Here is a 13,069-nt window from a genome sequence, read left to right as displayed (position 1 = left end):
TATTGTGACATCTCTTCGTTCATTTGTGGGTTGCTGCCCATTGGCCTTTCGGGCTATCGGCATTGTATGATGTGCTGGAGTCAGCAAAATCTTGCAGCCGTCTTCCTATATTGTGGTTAATTATTAATTTTACTGTTACTTATGAGTGAAGTGCACCAGCGGTATTTTCTGTCCTGTGGCGTTAGTGCTCCAGTTTCCTGCCCTGGTAGTTAGTGTAGTTTGTAGGTAGCGTGCCTTTTCTTCGTCGCGTTGTTGCGTCCAGCATGGCGTGTAGTTCGACAGCCTTTTAAGTTGTTTGGGTCATACTTGGTTAGAGAGGTTGTTGATTAGCTGCCTGTTTTTAGACGCCAATTTCTGGACGTGTAGTGCTGCTCGTATTCTCGCTCTCGGCCGATATTCTCCATCGCTATGCTGTCGGTCGGACTGAAGGGAATTGATTAAATTGTTGGTCATTCCTTGATCTGCCCCTAGTTTGGGTTGCCATCTGGTTACCTAACTTCAACTCTTGGCTACCTGTCTCACCTCACCTTACATTTGAGCTACCTTACAAGGCCGACCCTTGGAACACTTATGAGCACCAGTTGTTCTGTTTGTTTTAAACTGTAATTTTTATTTTAGTTGAAGTATTGTACGAGGCCTTTGGACATGTATTAATTCAGTTTTTTTTAATTTTTACATAAGGGCCTACAGCCATGTACCATTAAAATTTTGGGGATTGATTGTTTTCGAATAAATTTTGTTTTTTATTCTTAGTAGTTGTTCTATCTGAAATTGTTTGTAATCCAGGCCGTAAGCCGTTAGTTGTTCCATGTGTTATGTGTGGCCTTCAGCCGGAGATTTGCCTGAACCCCTTACTAAGGCCTTCAGCCGCGTGTATTCTCTAAAGGAAAAATTTTAATAAGAAACAAGGGATTTATTCTAAATTATTTATCTGAGTTGTTGTTCAGGCCTTCAGCCATTGTTTCAAATTTGTTTGTGGCCTTCAGCCGTGCAATAAGTTAATCAGACTTCAGACATTCTGTTGTAAGTTTAAAAGGAAATTTTCTTGCTGAGAAAAAATTTGTTTATTAATGTGCCTTAATTGTAGTCGTCCGTCAGACGTGTAGTGTAGGCCTTTAGCCGTAAATGGTTTCCGTTGCATGTTTTTTAACCCTCTAACGGTAAGGTTGGGGTTGGATCCGACCCCAGCGAGTCTGTTTTGTTTATGACTCCCCACTCCCTTTTCTGAGAGCGCTGTGGTTCCAGCTACCCTACCAGCCAGTCGTCCCGAGAACGCCGAGGAGGCCACGTCTGTCTGGTGGGTGACCTGCAGCTACACTCTCTATCCGAAACCCACATTACCCGCACTCGGGTTGGATCCGACCCCACCTTACTGTTTACGTCACGCTTATTAGTTTATTTTGTGGGGAGGATTCAACCCCATATTGATGTTTATATTACATCTAAGTTTTGTTTTCTCTTCTAGTATCTTACTAAAAGGGCGCATAAACTCCTTAGAACTCCTGAGGAGATATACAACGAGTTTCTCCGACAGGAGGCAGAGTCAGAGGATGGCGACAATACCGATGCAGAAAACTGTTCAGAAACCGAGGATGATCTATTATCTACTACTGATGACAAGAATGATGTATTTCATTGTGCGGCAGGAGCAGTCGAGTTTGATAATTCTCAGTCAGATGTAGTTGTTGTTGTCGTGGTCTTCAGTCCTGAGACTGGTTTGATGCAGCTTTCCATGCTATTCTATCCTGTGCAAGCTTCTTCATCTCCCAGTACCTACTGCAACCTACATCCTTCTGAATCTGCTTAGTGTATTCATCTCTTGGTCTCCCCCTACGATTTTTACCCTCCACGCTGCCCTCCAATACTAAATTGGTTATCCCTTGATGCCTCAGAACATGTCCTACCAACCGATCCCTTCTTCTGGTCAAGTTGTACCACAAACTCCTCTTCTCCCCAATCCTATTCAGTACCTCCTCATTAGTTATGTGATCTATCCAACTAATCTTCAGCATTCTTCTGTAGCACCACATTTCGAAAGCTTCTATTCTCTTCTTGTCCAAACTATTTACCGTCCATGTTTCACTTCCATACATGGCTACACTTCATACAAATACTTTCAGAAATGACTTCCTGACATTTAAATCTATACTCGATGTTAACAAATTTCTCTTCTTCAGAAACGCTTTCCTTGCCATTGCCAGTCTACATTTTATATCCTCTCTACTTCGACCATCATCAGTTATTTTGCTCCCCAAATAGCAAAACTCCTTTACTACTTTAAGTGTCTCATTTCCTAATCTAATACCCTCAGCATCACCCGACTTAATTCGACTACATTCCATTATCTTCGTTTTGCTTTTGTTAATGTTCATCTTATATTCTCCCTTCAAGACACCATCCATTCCGTTCAACTGCTCTTCCAAGTCCTTTGCTGTCTCTGACAGAATTACAATGTCATCGGCGAACCTCAAAGTTTCTATTTCTTCTCCATGGATTTTAATACCTACTCCGAATTTTTCTTTTGTTTCCTTTACTGCTTGCTCAATATACAGATTGAATAACATCGGGGAGAGGCTACAACCCTGTCTTACTCCCTTCCCAACCACTGCTTCCCTTTCATGTCCCTCGACACTTATAACTGCCATCTGGTTTCTGTACAAATTGTAAATAGTCTTTCGCTCCCTGTATTTTACCCCTGCCACCTTTAGAATTTGAAAGAGAGTATTCCAGTCAACATTGTCAACAGCTTTCTCCAAGTCTACAAATGCTAGAAACGTAGGTTTGCCTTTCCTTAATCTTCCTTCTAAGATAAGTCGTAAGGTCAGTATTGCCTCACGTGTTCCAGTATTTCTACGGAATCCAAACTGATCTTCCCCGAGGTCGGCTTCTACTAGTTTTTCAATTCGTCTGTAAAGAATTCGTGTTAGTATATTGCAGCTGTGGCTTATTAAACTGATTTTTCGGTAATTCTCACATCTGTCAACACCTGCTTTCTTTGGGATTGGAATTATTACATTCTTCTTGAAGTATGAGGGTATTTCGCCTGTTTCATACATCTTGCTCACCAAATGGTAGAGTTTTGTCAGGACTGGCTCTCCCAAGGCCGTCAGTAGTTCCAATGGAATGTTGTCTACTCCGGGGGCCTTGTTTCGACTCAGGTCTTTCAGTGCTCTGTCAAACTCTTCACGCAGTATCGTATCTCCCATTTCATCTTCATCTACATCCTCTTCCATTTCCATAATATTGTCCTCAAGTACATCGCCCTTGTATAGACCCTCTATATACTCCTTCCACCTTTCTGCTTTCCCTTCTTTGCTTAGAACTGGGTTTCCATCTGAGCTCTTGATGTTCATACAAGTGGTTCTCTTATCTCTAAAGGTCTCTTTAATTTTCCTGTAGGCAGTATCTATCTTACCCCTAGTGAGATAAGACTCTACGTCCTTACATTTGTCCTCTAGCCATCCCTGCTGAGCCATTTTGCACTTTCTGTCGATCTCATTTTTGAGACGTTTGTATTCCTTTTTGCCTGCTTCATTTACTGCATTTTTATATTTTCTCCTTTCATCAATTAAATTCAATATTTCTTCTGTTACCCAAGGATTTCTACTAGCCCTCGTCTTTTTACCTACTTGATCCTCTGCTGCCTTCACTACTTCATCCCTCAAAACTACCCATTCTTCTTCTACTGTATTTATTTCCCCCATTCCTGTCATTTGTTCCCTTATGCTCTCCCTGAAACTCTGTACAACCTCTGGTTCTTTCAGTTTATCCAGATCCCATCTCCTTAAATTCCCACCTTTTTGCAGCTTCTTCAGTTTTAATCTACAGGTCATAACCAATAGATTGTGGTCAGAGTCCACATCTGCCCCTGGAAATGTCTTACAATTTAAAACCTGGTTCCTAACTCTCTGTCTTACCATAAATTAATGTATCTGATACCTTTTAGTATCTCCAGGGTTCTTCCATGTATACAACCTTCTATCATGATTCTTAAACCAAGTGTTAGCTATGATTAAGTTGTGCTCTGTGCAAAATTCTACCAGGCGGCTTCCTCTTTCATTTCTTAGCCCCAATCCATATTCACCTACTACGTTTCCTTCTCTCCCTTTTCCTACACTCGAATTCCAGTCACCCATGACTATTAAATTTTCGTCTCCCTTCACTATCTGAATAATTTCTTTTATTTCATCATACATTTCTTCAATTTTTGAGCTAGGTAAAGACTTAGAGACAATATGGACCAACAAACCCATGCATTCAAAATTTTCTAGGACACCAGCGTCAAATATTATTACTCATCTCCCTGGTCCACTTGGGGAAGCAAGGGGGGTCACTAGTGAATTGGAAATATTTTTATTATTTATAGATTCGAAAATTATAGAAAAAATTGTTTTGTACACAAATCTTGAAATCGATAAATCTAGGCAAAAGTACAATACGTCCAGTGGTTTCATTCACCAACAGAGAGCGTTGAAATAAAAGGATTGATGGGCCTTCTCTTCATGAGTGGTGTCTATGCTCAGTGTAGATGAGATGTTCTCAGCAACCTATGGACCTCCGGTATTCCGTTGCACTATGTGCAAGAAAAGGTTTGCATTTCTTCTAGAAAACCTTCGCTTCGATGATAAAGCCACCAGTGACGCCAGGAAAATCACCGACAAATTTGCGGCTCTCAGAGAAGTGTGGGACATGTTTGAACCTACCAGTGAAAAAAATTATAATCCATGTGAATACGTCACAGTAGATGAGACTACCGAGTTTTCGGGGTGCCTATCCATTCAAAACATATATCCCATCGAAACCCGACAAATATGGGTTGAAAATAATGTCACTATGCGACTCAAGGACATTCTGTTTTTTGCGTGGCATTCCATACACTGACAAGGACAACAGAATGAAGAGGAGACCTGGAGATTTACCTTTACCTGCCCAGTATGTTTTGCGCCTGACGAAATCAATCAGGGGTTGTAATAGAAACATTACAGCGGACAATTGGTTCTCCTAACTGGAGGTGACTGACGCCCTCCTCCAAAAGAAAGTCACATTTGTAGGTACATTGAGGAGGAAAAAACCGCAAATACCACCATGAATGCTGCTTTCCGCACCAGTAGGCTTTTCAACATTTATGTATGGCTTCAAATGGCTCTGAGCACTATGGGACTCAACTGCTGAGGTCATAAGTCCCCTAGAACTTAGAACTACTTAAACCTAACTAACCTAAGGACAACACACACATCCATGCCCGAGGCAGGATTCGAACCTGCGACCGTAGAGGTCGCGCGGTTCCAGACTGTAGCGCCAGAACCGCTCGGCCACCAGCGGCCGGCAACATTTATGTATCAGGACGACAAAACTTTGATGTTATTTACCCAAAAAAAAATAAAAAAGTTTTACTGATATCGTCTATGCACTTCTCTGGAGAGATAAATGAAAAATCAAATAAGCCTGAAATTGTGGAGTTGTACAATTTACCTAAAGCAGGGGTTGATGCATTAGATATGCTTTGCGACAGCAGGACCACAAAAAGAAAATCGAGAAGATGGCGCATGCGGTACTTTTATGCTATTTTAGACATCGCTGCTATACATAGTTTTATCATTTACAAAAGCAATAGCAAAATGGACAGCTTTTCAAATGACGCGAGAATATCATTTCTCAAAAATTTTGTGCTCTCTTTGACAAAACCTCATATGGAAAACAGGTTAGGTCAGGGATTTTCACTGCCTCGTGATGACTGGGTGTTGTGTGATGTCCTTAGGTTAGTTAGGTTTAAGTAGTTCTAAGTTCTAGGGGACTGATGACCATAGATGTTAAGTCCCATAGTGCTCAGAGCCATTTAAAATTTATAAAAGACGTTAAATAACACACATATTCCCCGTGAGCTCCGTTCGTCTATTGGAAAACTTTTAGAAAAAGAACCAATCGAATTAGGCAAGCCTACACCAAGCACAACCACTAAAGAAAAGATGTGATTTTTGTGACAGATCAAAAGATAGGAAGGGGAATGCTTTTTGTAGTAAGTGTAATCGTTCTATGAGTGGGGAGCATAAAGTTATTATATGCCCTGGCTGTAAAGAAACTGAGATGTGATAAATTGTGCCAAATATGTATTTTTAGGGCTATACGTGATCGTTTCCAGGATAACATTATACATTTATTATTTGTTCCTATTACATTATGTGTACAAACTGCTGACACTATAATTATTTTCTACAATTAGTAAGAGATGTTTCTCATTTAGTTCCAATCTTTAGAATTTCTAAAGCACTCAAGTTCCTAGTTGATGACTCAATCTATTAATTTTACTATGTTTTCAATAATTTTATAGAGAATATTTCTATTAAGGTATTTTTTTGTAATCAAGTTCCAAGCACTTTATATTCTTACTTATTGACTATAAAAATAAATAAAACTTGTTGTTATAACAAATATTATGTGTTTAATTGATAATAAAACTTTTTCCCATTATTCATTTTTTATTTTACCCCGAAAAATCGATATTTGGAGGGTGGGGTCTGATCCAACCCCACTTACCATTTATGTCAGGAAACTTCACCTTGCCTCGTGATGACTGGGTGTTGTGTGATGTCCTTAGGTTAGTTAGGTTTAAGTAGTTCTAAGTTCTAGGGGACTGATGACCATAGATGTTAAGTCCCATAGTGCTCAGAGCAGAGCCAAACTTCACCTTACCGTTAGAGGGTTAAGAAAACAAAGTTTTTAATTGCTTTTGACTTCTAAGCCACGCCTCAGCCGTTCTAATGTTTGCTGTGTGTTTTTGGGCCTTCAGCCCAGAAACCATATTAACTTTTCTTTAACTAGACCCTCAACCATATTGTTTAGTTGTGATCCTTAAGCCAAAGTGTATATAAGTGGTTCTTAGAAAAATAAAGATGTATGCTTGATTGCCGGCTGGTGTGGCCGTGCGGTTCTAGGCGCTGCAGTCTGGAGCCAAGCGACTGCTACGGACGCAGGTTCGAATCCTGCCTCGGGCATGGATGTGTGTGATGTCCTTAGGTTAGTTAGGTTTAATTAGTTCTACGTCCTAGGCGACTGATGACCTCAGAAGTTAAGTCGCATAGTGCTCAGAGCCATTTTGACCATTTTTTATGTTTGATTGTGCAACTCACAGTAACTGTTTACGGCCCCATCCACAACCTTAAACTCATCCTGTGCGCTCTCTGACTGCCTACCAATCAGGTTTCAATGTCTTTAGAAGAAACGCTCAGACAAGTACTTCGCATCCAAATGAGACTATTTTGAGAAGCATCTCCAAATTTTAATGATGAACAAAAGCATGTTGTCGAAAAGAATCATTCTTTACTGAACATTGCTCATATGTGTCATCGACGCGATTTGTAACGACTGGTGGCTGTGCCATCCTTTGCCAAGAGGGTAATTTGGGTGCGGTATGGACGGGCGTATGGTCAGTGAGTGCACAGCCTTCTCGGCCGCAGTCAGTTGTTCACACCTCGGAGCGGTCTCTGCTCGGCAAGTAGTACCTGAAGTCGGAGGGCATCCTGTTCCAGGTCTCGCACCGAGTACGATTTATTGGCAGTACTGCGAATTGAATCTGCACCCTCCAAGTAGAAATTAGACATGTTGACCAATTAGCTACGAAGGACAAAATCAAACAAAAATGGACCACAAAAAATATGAGACGTAAAATCTCCATATTTGCGAGAGGATAGAGGACAGTAAAGGCAGTGATTCAGAAAACCGACCTGTGGACACAAACTTAACATGAAAACGGCAGGCCATAAACAGCGACACTCTCAGACAAAAACGAAACACTGCATCACAAACGAATTATCCGAATTGAACGTATATACATAGATGTGGAGGTCGCATACAGACAAACAGAACATTACAATTTCAGAAAAAAATGGACGATCTACTGAAGAGATAGAGTTTCACAAATTGAGTCAAATCGAGCAAGGCAATAAGGCACTGTTCCACCTCTGGCTAATATGCCAGCAGTTATTCGGCTTGGCATTGATTGGCGAATTTGATGGGTGAGCTCCTGATAGATATTGTGCCAAATGCTGTCCAGTTGACGCGTTAGATCGACAAAATCCCGATTTGGTGGAGGTCCCTGCCCATAATTCTCAGTTGAGAAGAGAATTGGCTAGCTCGTTGGTCAAGGTATGGTTTGGCAAAGACGAACACAAGCAGAAGAAAGTCTCGCTGTGTGAGGGTGGGCATTATCTTGCTGGAAAGGAAGCTCAGGATTGTTTGCCGTGAATGACCACAAAACGGAGCGTAGAATATCGTCGATGCATCGCGAATCACAAAGAGAGTGGTCCTGCTACAAAATAAAATGGGGCTAGAGAACATCTAGTTTTCGAGCCTTCAGGCGGGCGACAATCAGGTTCGCATCCCATCTCTGTCTCCAGACATGTCTTCTCTGGCCATCGCCGGCCGCGGTGGTCTCGCGGTTCTAGGCGCGCAGTCCGGAACCGTGCGACTGCTACGGTCGCAGGTTCGAATCCTGCCTCGGGCATGGATGTGTGTGATGTCCTTAGTTAGGTTTAAGTAGTTCTAAGTTCTAGGGGACTGATAACCACAGCAGTTGAGTCCCATAGTGCTCAGAGCCATTTGAACCATTTTTCTCTGGCCATCGAGACTCACAGCATAGCGGGACTCACTACAGAAGACTGTTCTGTTCCAGCCAGTGAGATACATGCCGAAGACGTGTTTGGAGACGCCCTGAACATTGTTGGAATACCAGTCTGCCCGCCCGATATGGTGTCCGGTAACCAGTAGTGATGGTTTGTAAGTTCCGTTTAATTGCCCTCCGTGGCAACCCATCTTGAACTTATATTTCACCAAGATAACGCCCGCCCTCACTTGGCGAGAGTTTCCACTGATTGCCTTCGTGCATACCAAACCCTCGCTGGCCAGCATGGTCACCGGATCTATCCCAAATCGAGAAAATTTGGAGCATTATGAGCAGAACCGTCGAACTAGCTAGCGATTTTGAAGATTAACTGACCAATTGGAGAGAATTTAGAGCGATACTCCTCAGGACACTCAACAACTCTATCAGTGCCGAGCCGAATAACTACTGACTTAAGGATCAGACGTGTGCAACGTATTATTGACTTCGTCAATTTGTGAAGCTCTTTCTTTTCAATAAATTGTCCATGTTTTTCTGATATTGATATCATTTGTTTGTCTTACATGTACATCACATCTACCGATTTCAGTCTCATTCGGACAGTTTCTTGTAGGTGTCTCGTTTAGCCTCAACGTACTCACCCTACACGTGGTAAATTTAAATATGTGTACGATATCTTGAGAACAACTAGATCTTTAACGCATCGGAAACATATACGGCAAAGGAAAGTTACAACGAGGAAACGCGAATTGGTACTCTTACCACTTTGGTTCGAGATCCTTGTGTTAGTTCGCAAGGGAATCTGGCATGAACCAGAGTAGTGTTTTTCGTGTTCGGCATCGCTATAAAAATCATCTATACCATTTCAGTTTCCACCAAGCATTAACTGGTACGCATTGCATGCGTCGCATTGAATTCTGGCGATGGGCTCGACTTCAGATTCAGAGGGACTACATATTTATTAATTTGATTTTATTTACTCACGAGGCTACATTCACGAACCATGGAAATGTTAGTTTGGATAACATGCATTATTAGGCAGCTGAAAATCCATGTTGGCTGCGGCAAGTTGCACACCAGAAACCGTAGTCGTTGAATGTATGGTGTGGGATCTTGGAGGACATCATTATAGGCCCCTATTTCATAGAAGGAAATCTTAAAGGTAGGAAGCACACCACATTCCTGCAAGAAACTTTAGATCTGTTAATGGAAGAGGTACCTTTAGGAACAAGGAACGGAATGTGGTATCAACACGATGGGTGTCCGGCAGATTTTTCGCTGATGGTTATAAATGACTTGCAGAGACAATTCCCAAATCGTTGAATTAGACGCGGAGGAGATTTGTCGTGGCCGGCTCGTTCGCCAGATTTGACACCTCTGGATTTTTTCTTGTGTGGATTCGTAAAAGACATTGTTTATAAAGAGTTCCAACTACATCTGAAGATATGAGAGAGAGAATTGCCAGAGCATGTGCTTCGATAAGAGGCGATGTGATAAGGAATACCATTCAATCCATGATAAGAATATTGCAGCACTGCATTGATACCAATGGTCATCACTTCGAACACCTTCTGCAAATGGACTTTCATGCTACCTTTGTGATCTTCGTTGACCTTCAAAGACCTTACTGTTATACATCAATGGATTTGCCTCGATAGCCGCTACCAGAAAATAAGTGCCAAACTATAGCATCCCATTTAAAAAGACGAAGGTGACCTTCCTATCTCTGACGGGACCCCACCTAGCAACTAACAACCAACATCATAGTATGGCCCCCGTTGTCCCATGCAACTTTTGTTCCACAAACATATCAGCTCCTATCATACTTTTGGAGACAGTCTTGGTGTAATTAGTTAGTGACTCACCCTGTATATGGAATTACTGAAAGAGTTATCTATTGTGTCAAACTCTTTTAAGTTTTGCTCCACAGTTTTGGTCACAGACATTATTACAGACAGCTGCTATAAAATCTTAGATTGCTTAATTTCTTCAACTTATGCCAGAATTTAAAACTTAAATCAGGAGCGTGCAGATGGTATCTCATGTCGCCAATAACTATGTGTGCCATTTTGGATCTGAAGAGACTTCCTATCGTTTCCGGCTGCTTTCCGAAGTAATAAAGACTACCTGTCTTGTTTGGAAGATAATTGCGTAGCTCTTGATCGGTAGCATCATCGTCAAAACCGATTGCGGGCCTTTGGTAGAGAGCTTTGTGGGTGGTCTGAATCAGACGTTCAGACGGTTCTTTGACTGTGTAGGCAGCAGATTCTTTGATTTGCACTACAAACTGAAGAGGTGTAGGGTTCCGATTAATAGCTCAGGGGTCCGTTACGTACAGGGGGCGGCTACACGGGTAGCGGATGCTGTGTGGAGTGGATTGGGTGGTATTTTAGGTTACAGGGTGCGGACGTGTAAGATTAGAAGTTCCGTCTCAAGATGTGCAGGTCAAATACAGATCGACGATAGACCTAGAAACCATCGGTAGTATAGCTGTTAACTGTCATAGCTGTGTTGAGAAAGTATCAAAGGTCCAAAAGCCAATGGGAAACACAGCTCGTTACAGATACCGAAAGCTTTTTGAAGACGGAGACAAGTTGTGCAGAAATTTTTACAAGATACCTGTGCTCAAAAAGGATAGACTAAATACAGTTTCTCTTGTGAAGGAGATTGTATATGTCAGTTACAATGGGTAGAGCACTCGCCTGACAACAGGAATAAATTACTAACTGGTTCCTTTTACTGACTGACTCAGGTATGGTTGCTGAAAGGTTCAAGGAAGAGCATCGTTTAAAATAGTTATTCTACTGATACTGTTCATACTTCAATCCACTATCTACATTATTATTATTCTGGATTTACAATGTGAGTACATTTTTCCAGCACCTATTCTAGATTACAGTAAGTCACTAATTATTGTTCTCCACTCTTCTCTATTTGTCCATAAATCTTCAGGAATGTTGTTCTTCCTCATTGCTGACTGAACTCCCTGTATCCATGTATCAGGTGGTCGTCCCCTTTTTCTTCTTCCAATTGGTACCCAGTCGATTATGCATTTTGGTAGCCTTTCCTGTTCCATTCGTCTGATGTGTCCATACCATTTAAGTTGTTTGTGCTCGATGAAATCAATAATTGAATTTTTGCATTTCATCTTGTCTCTCATTACTTCATTTCTTATTCTTTCTCATCTTGATATTCTTGCTGAACGTCTCCAGAAATCCATTTCTGTGGCTAATAATTTTGATTTCAATTGCCATTTTGTTGTCCACACTTCTGAACCATATGTAATAATGCTCCTAACTATTGTTTTAAAAATCCTTATTTTGTTATCAGTTGTTATGTGTTTGTCCCAGAGAATTCCATTCAATAAGGAGATTGTCGTCTTTCCAGAATTTATTCTTAATCTAATTTCTTTGTCCTGTTTCCCATCATTTGTAATTTTCACACCTAAATATTTATATTCCCCAGTAGCTGTTATTGGTCCCATCCCTTCTTCTAATATTAAGTCTCCATTCACTCCACCAATTACCATGTACTTTATTTTATTCATGTTTGCATTTAGACCTGATTTTTTATATTCTTGAATCAATTTTCTGGTCATATCTACATGTTGCCGCAAATACATGTTTAAAGTCGGATGTAGGCATAAAACACAGTCCATATAGAACCAGACGCGTTTTCCGGAAACTATTTACAGCAGTTAATGTTGGAGCTCACTCGAACGTGCGATAACATACTTGACCGATCAGCAACATTTATTCCTGAGCAAACAGGGAGCAGCTGGACAGATACTGGGATTAGTGACCACAATGTCGCTGTAGTGGGTCTGAAACCATAACATCCAAAGCTATCAAAAATAAACGCAAAATATAAAAACTAAACTTCGCTCGAACATGCGATGAAAGCCCAACGGTACTGATCGACTGCCGTGACATCCTCAGGACACAGGCGTCACTGGAAGCGGACATGGAGGGACATACATCGTCAGCACACCCCACTCCCGGCCGTATTTCAGTTTACGAGACTGGAACTGCTACTTCTCAATCAAGAAGCTCCTTAGTTTGCCTCACTACAGTTAAGTGCACCTCACTTGCCAACAGCGCTCGGCAGATCTGATGGTCACCCATCCAATTACTAGCCTAGCCCGACAGCGCTTAACTTCGGTGGTCTGATGGGAACCGGTGGTATCACTGCGGCAAGGCCGTTGAAAAACGCAAAGTATATGTATTCAAAAAATAAGGTAAAGATGCGCTGTACGCCTTTCTAAGAGAGAGTCTCCAATCCTTCTTAGCTATGTAAGCGTGGACTAGATACGGCTTAAATTCAAAGACGTAGTAATGACGGAAATTGAGAGATTTGTACGAACTGAGTTAATAAGAGACTGAACAGGTCCCATTACCTTAGCTGGCGTGTCCACTTTACAGCGGTTGTCTGTTCTCAGTTTCCACGAACTTC

General features: G+C 41.5%; 1 pseudogene; it reads right to left on the bottom strand.

Moving 5' to 3' along the window:
- Nucleotides 1-12,705: 12,705 nt before the first annotated feature.
- On the bottom strand, nucleotides 12,706-12,823 carry LOC126238394 (5S ribosomal RNA; annotated as a pseudogene).
- Nucleotides 12,824-13,069: the final 246 nt, after the last annotated feature.

The sequence above is a fragment of the Schistocerca nitens genome, chromosome 2 (genome assembly GCF_023898315.1).
Source record: "Schistocerca nitens isolate TAMUIC-IGC-003100 chromosome 2, iqSchNite1.1, whole genome shotgun sequence".
Lineage (NCBI taxonomy): Eukaryota > Metazoa > Arthropoda > Insecta > Orthoptera > Acrididae > Schistocerca > Schistocerca nitens.
This window is presented reverse-complemented; position numbering and strand designations above follow the sequence as displayed.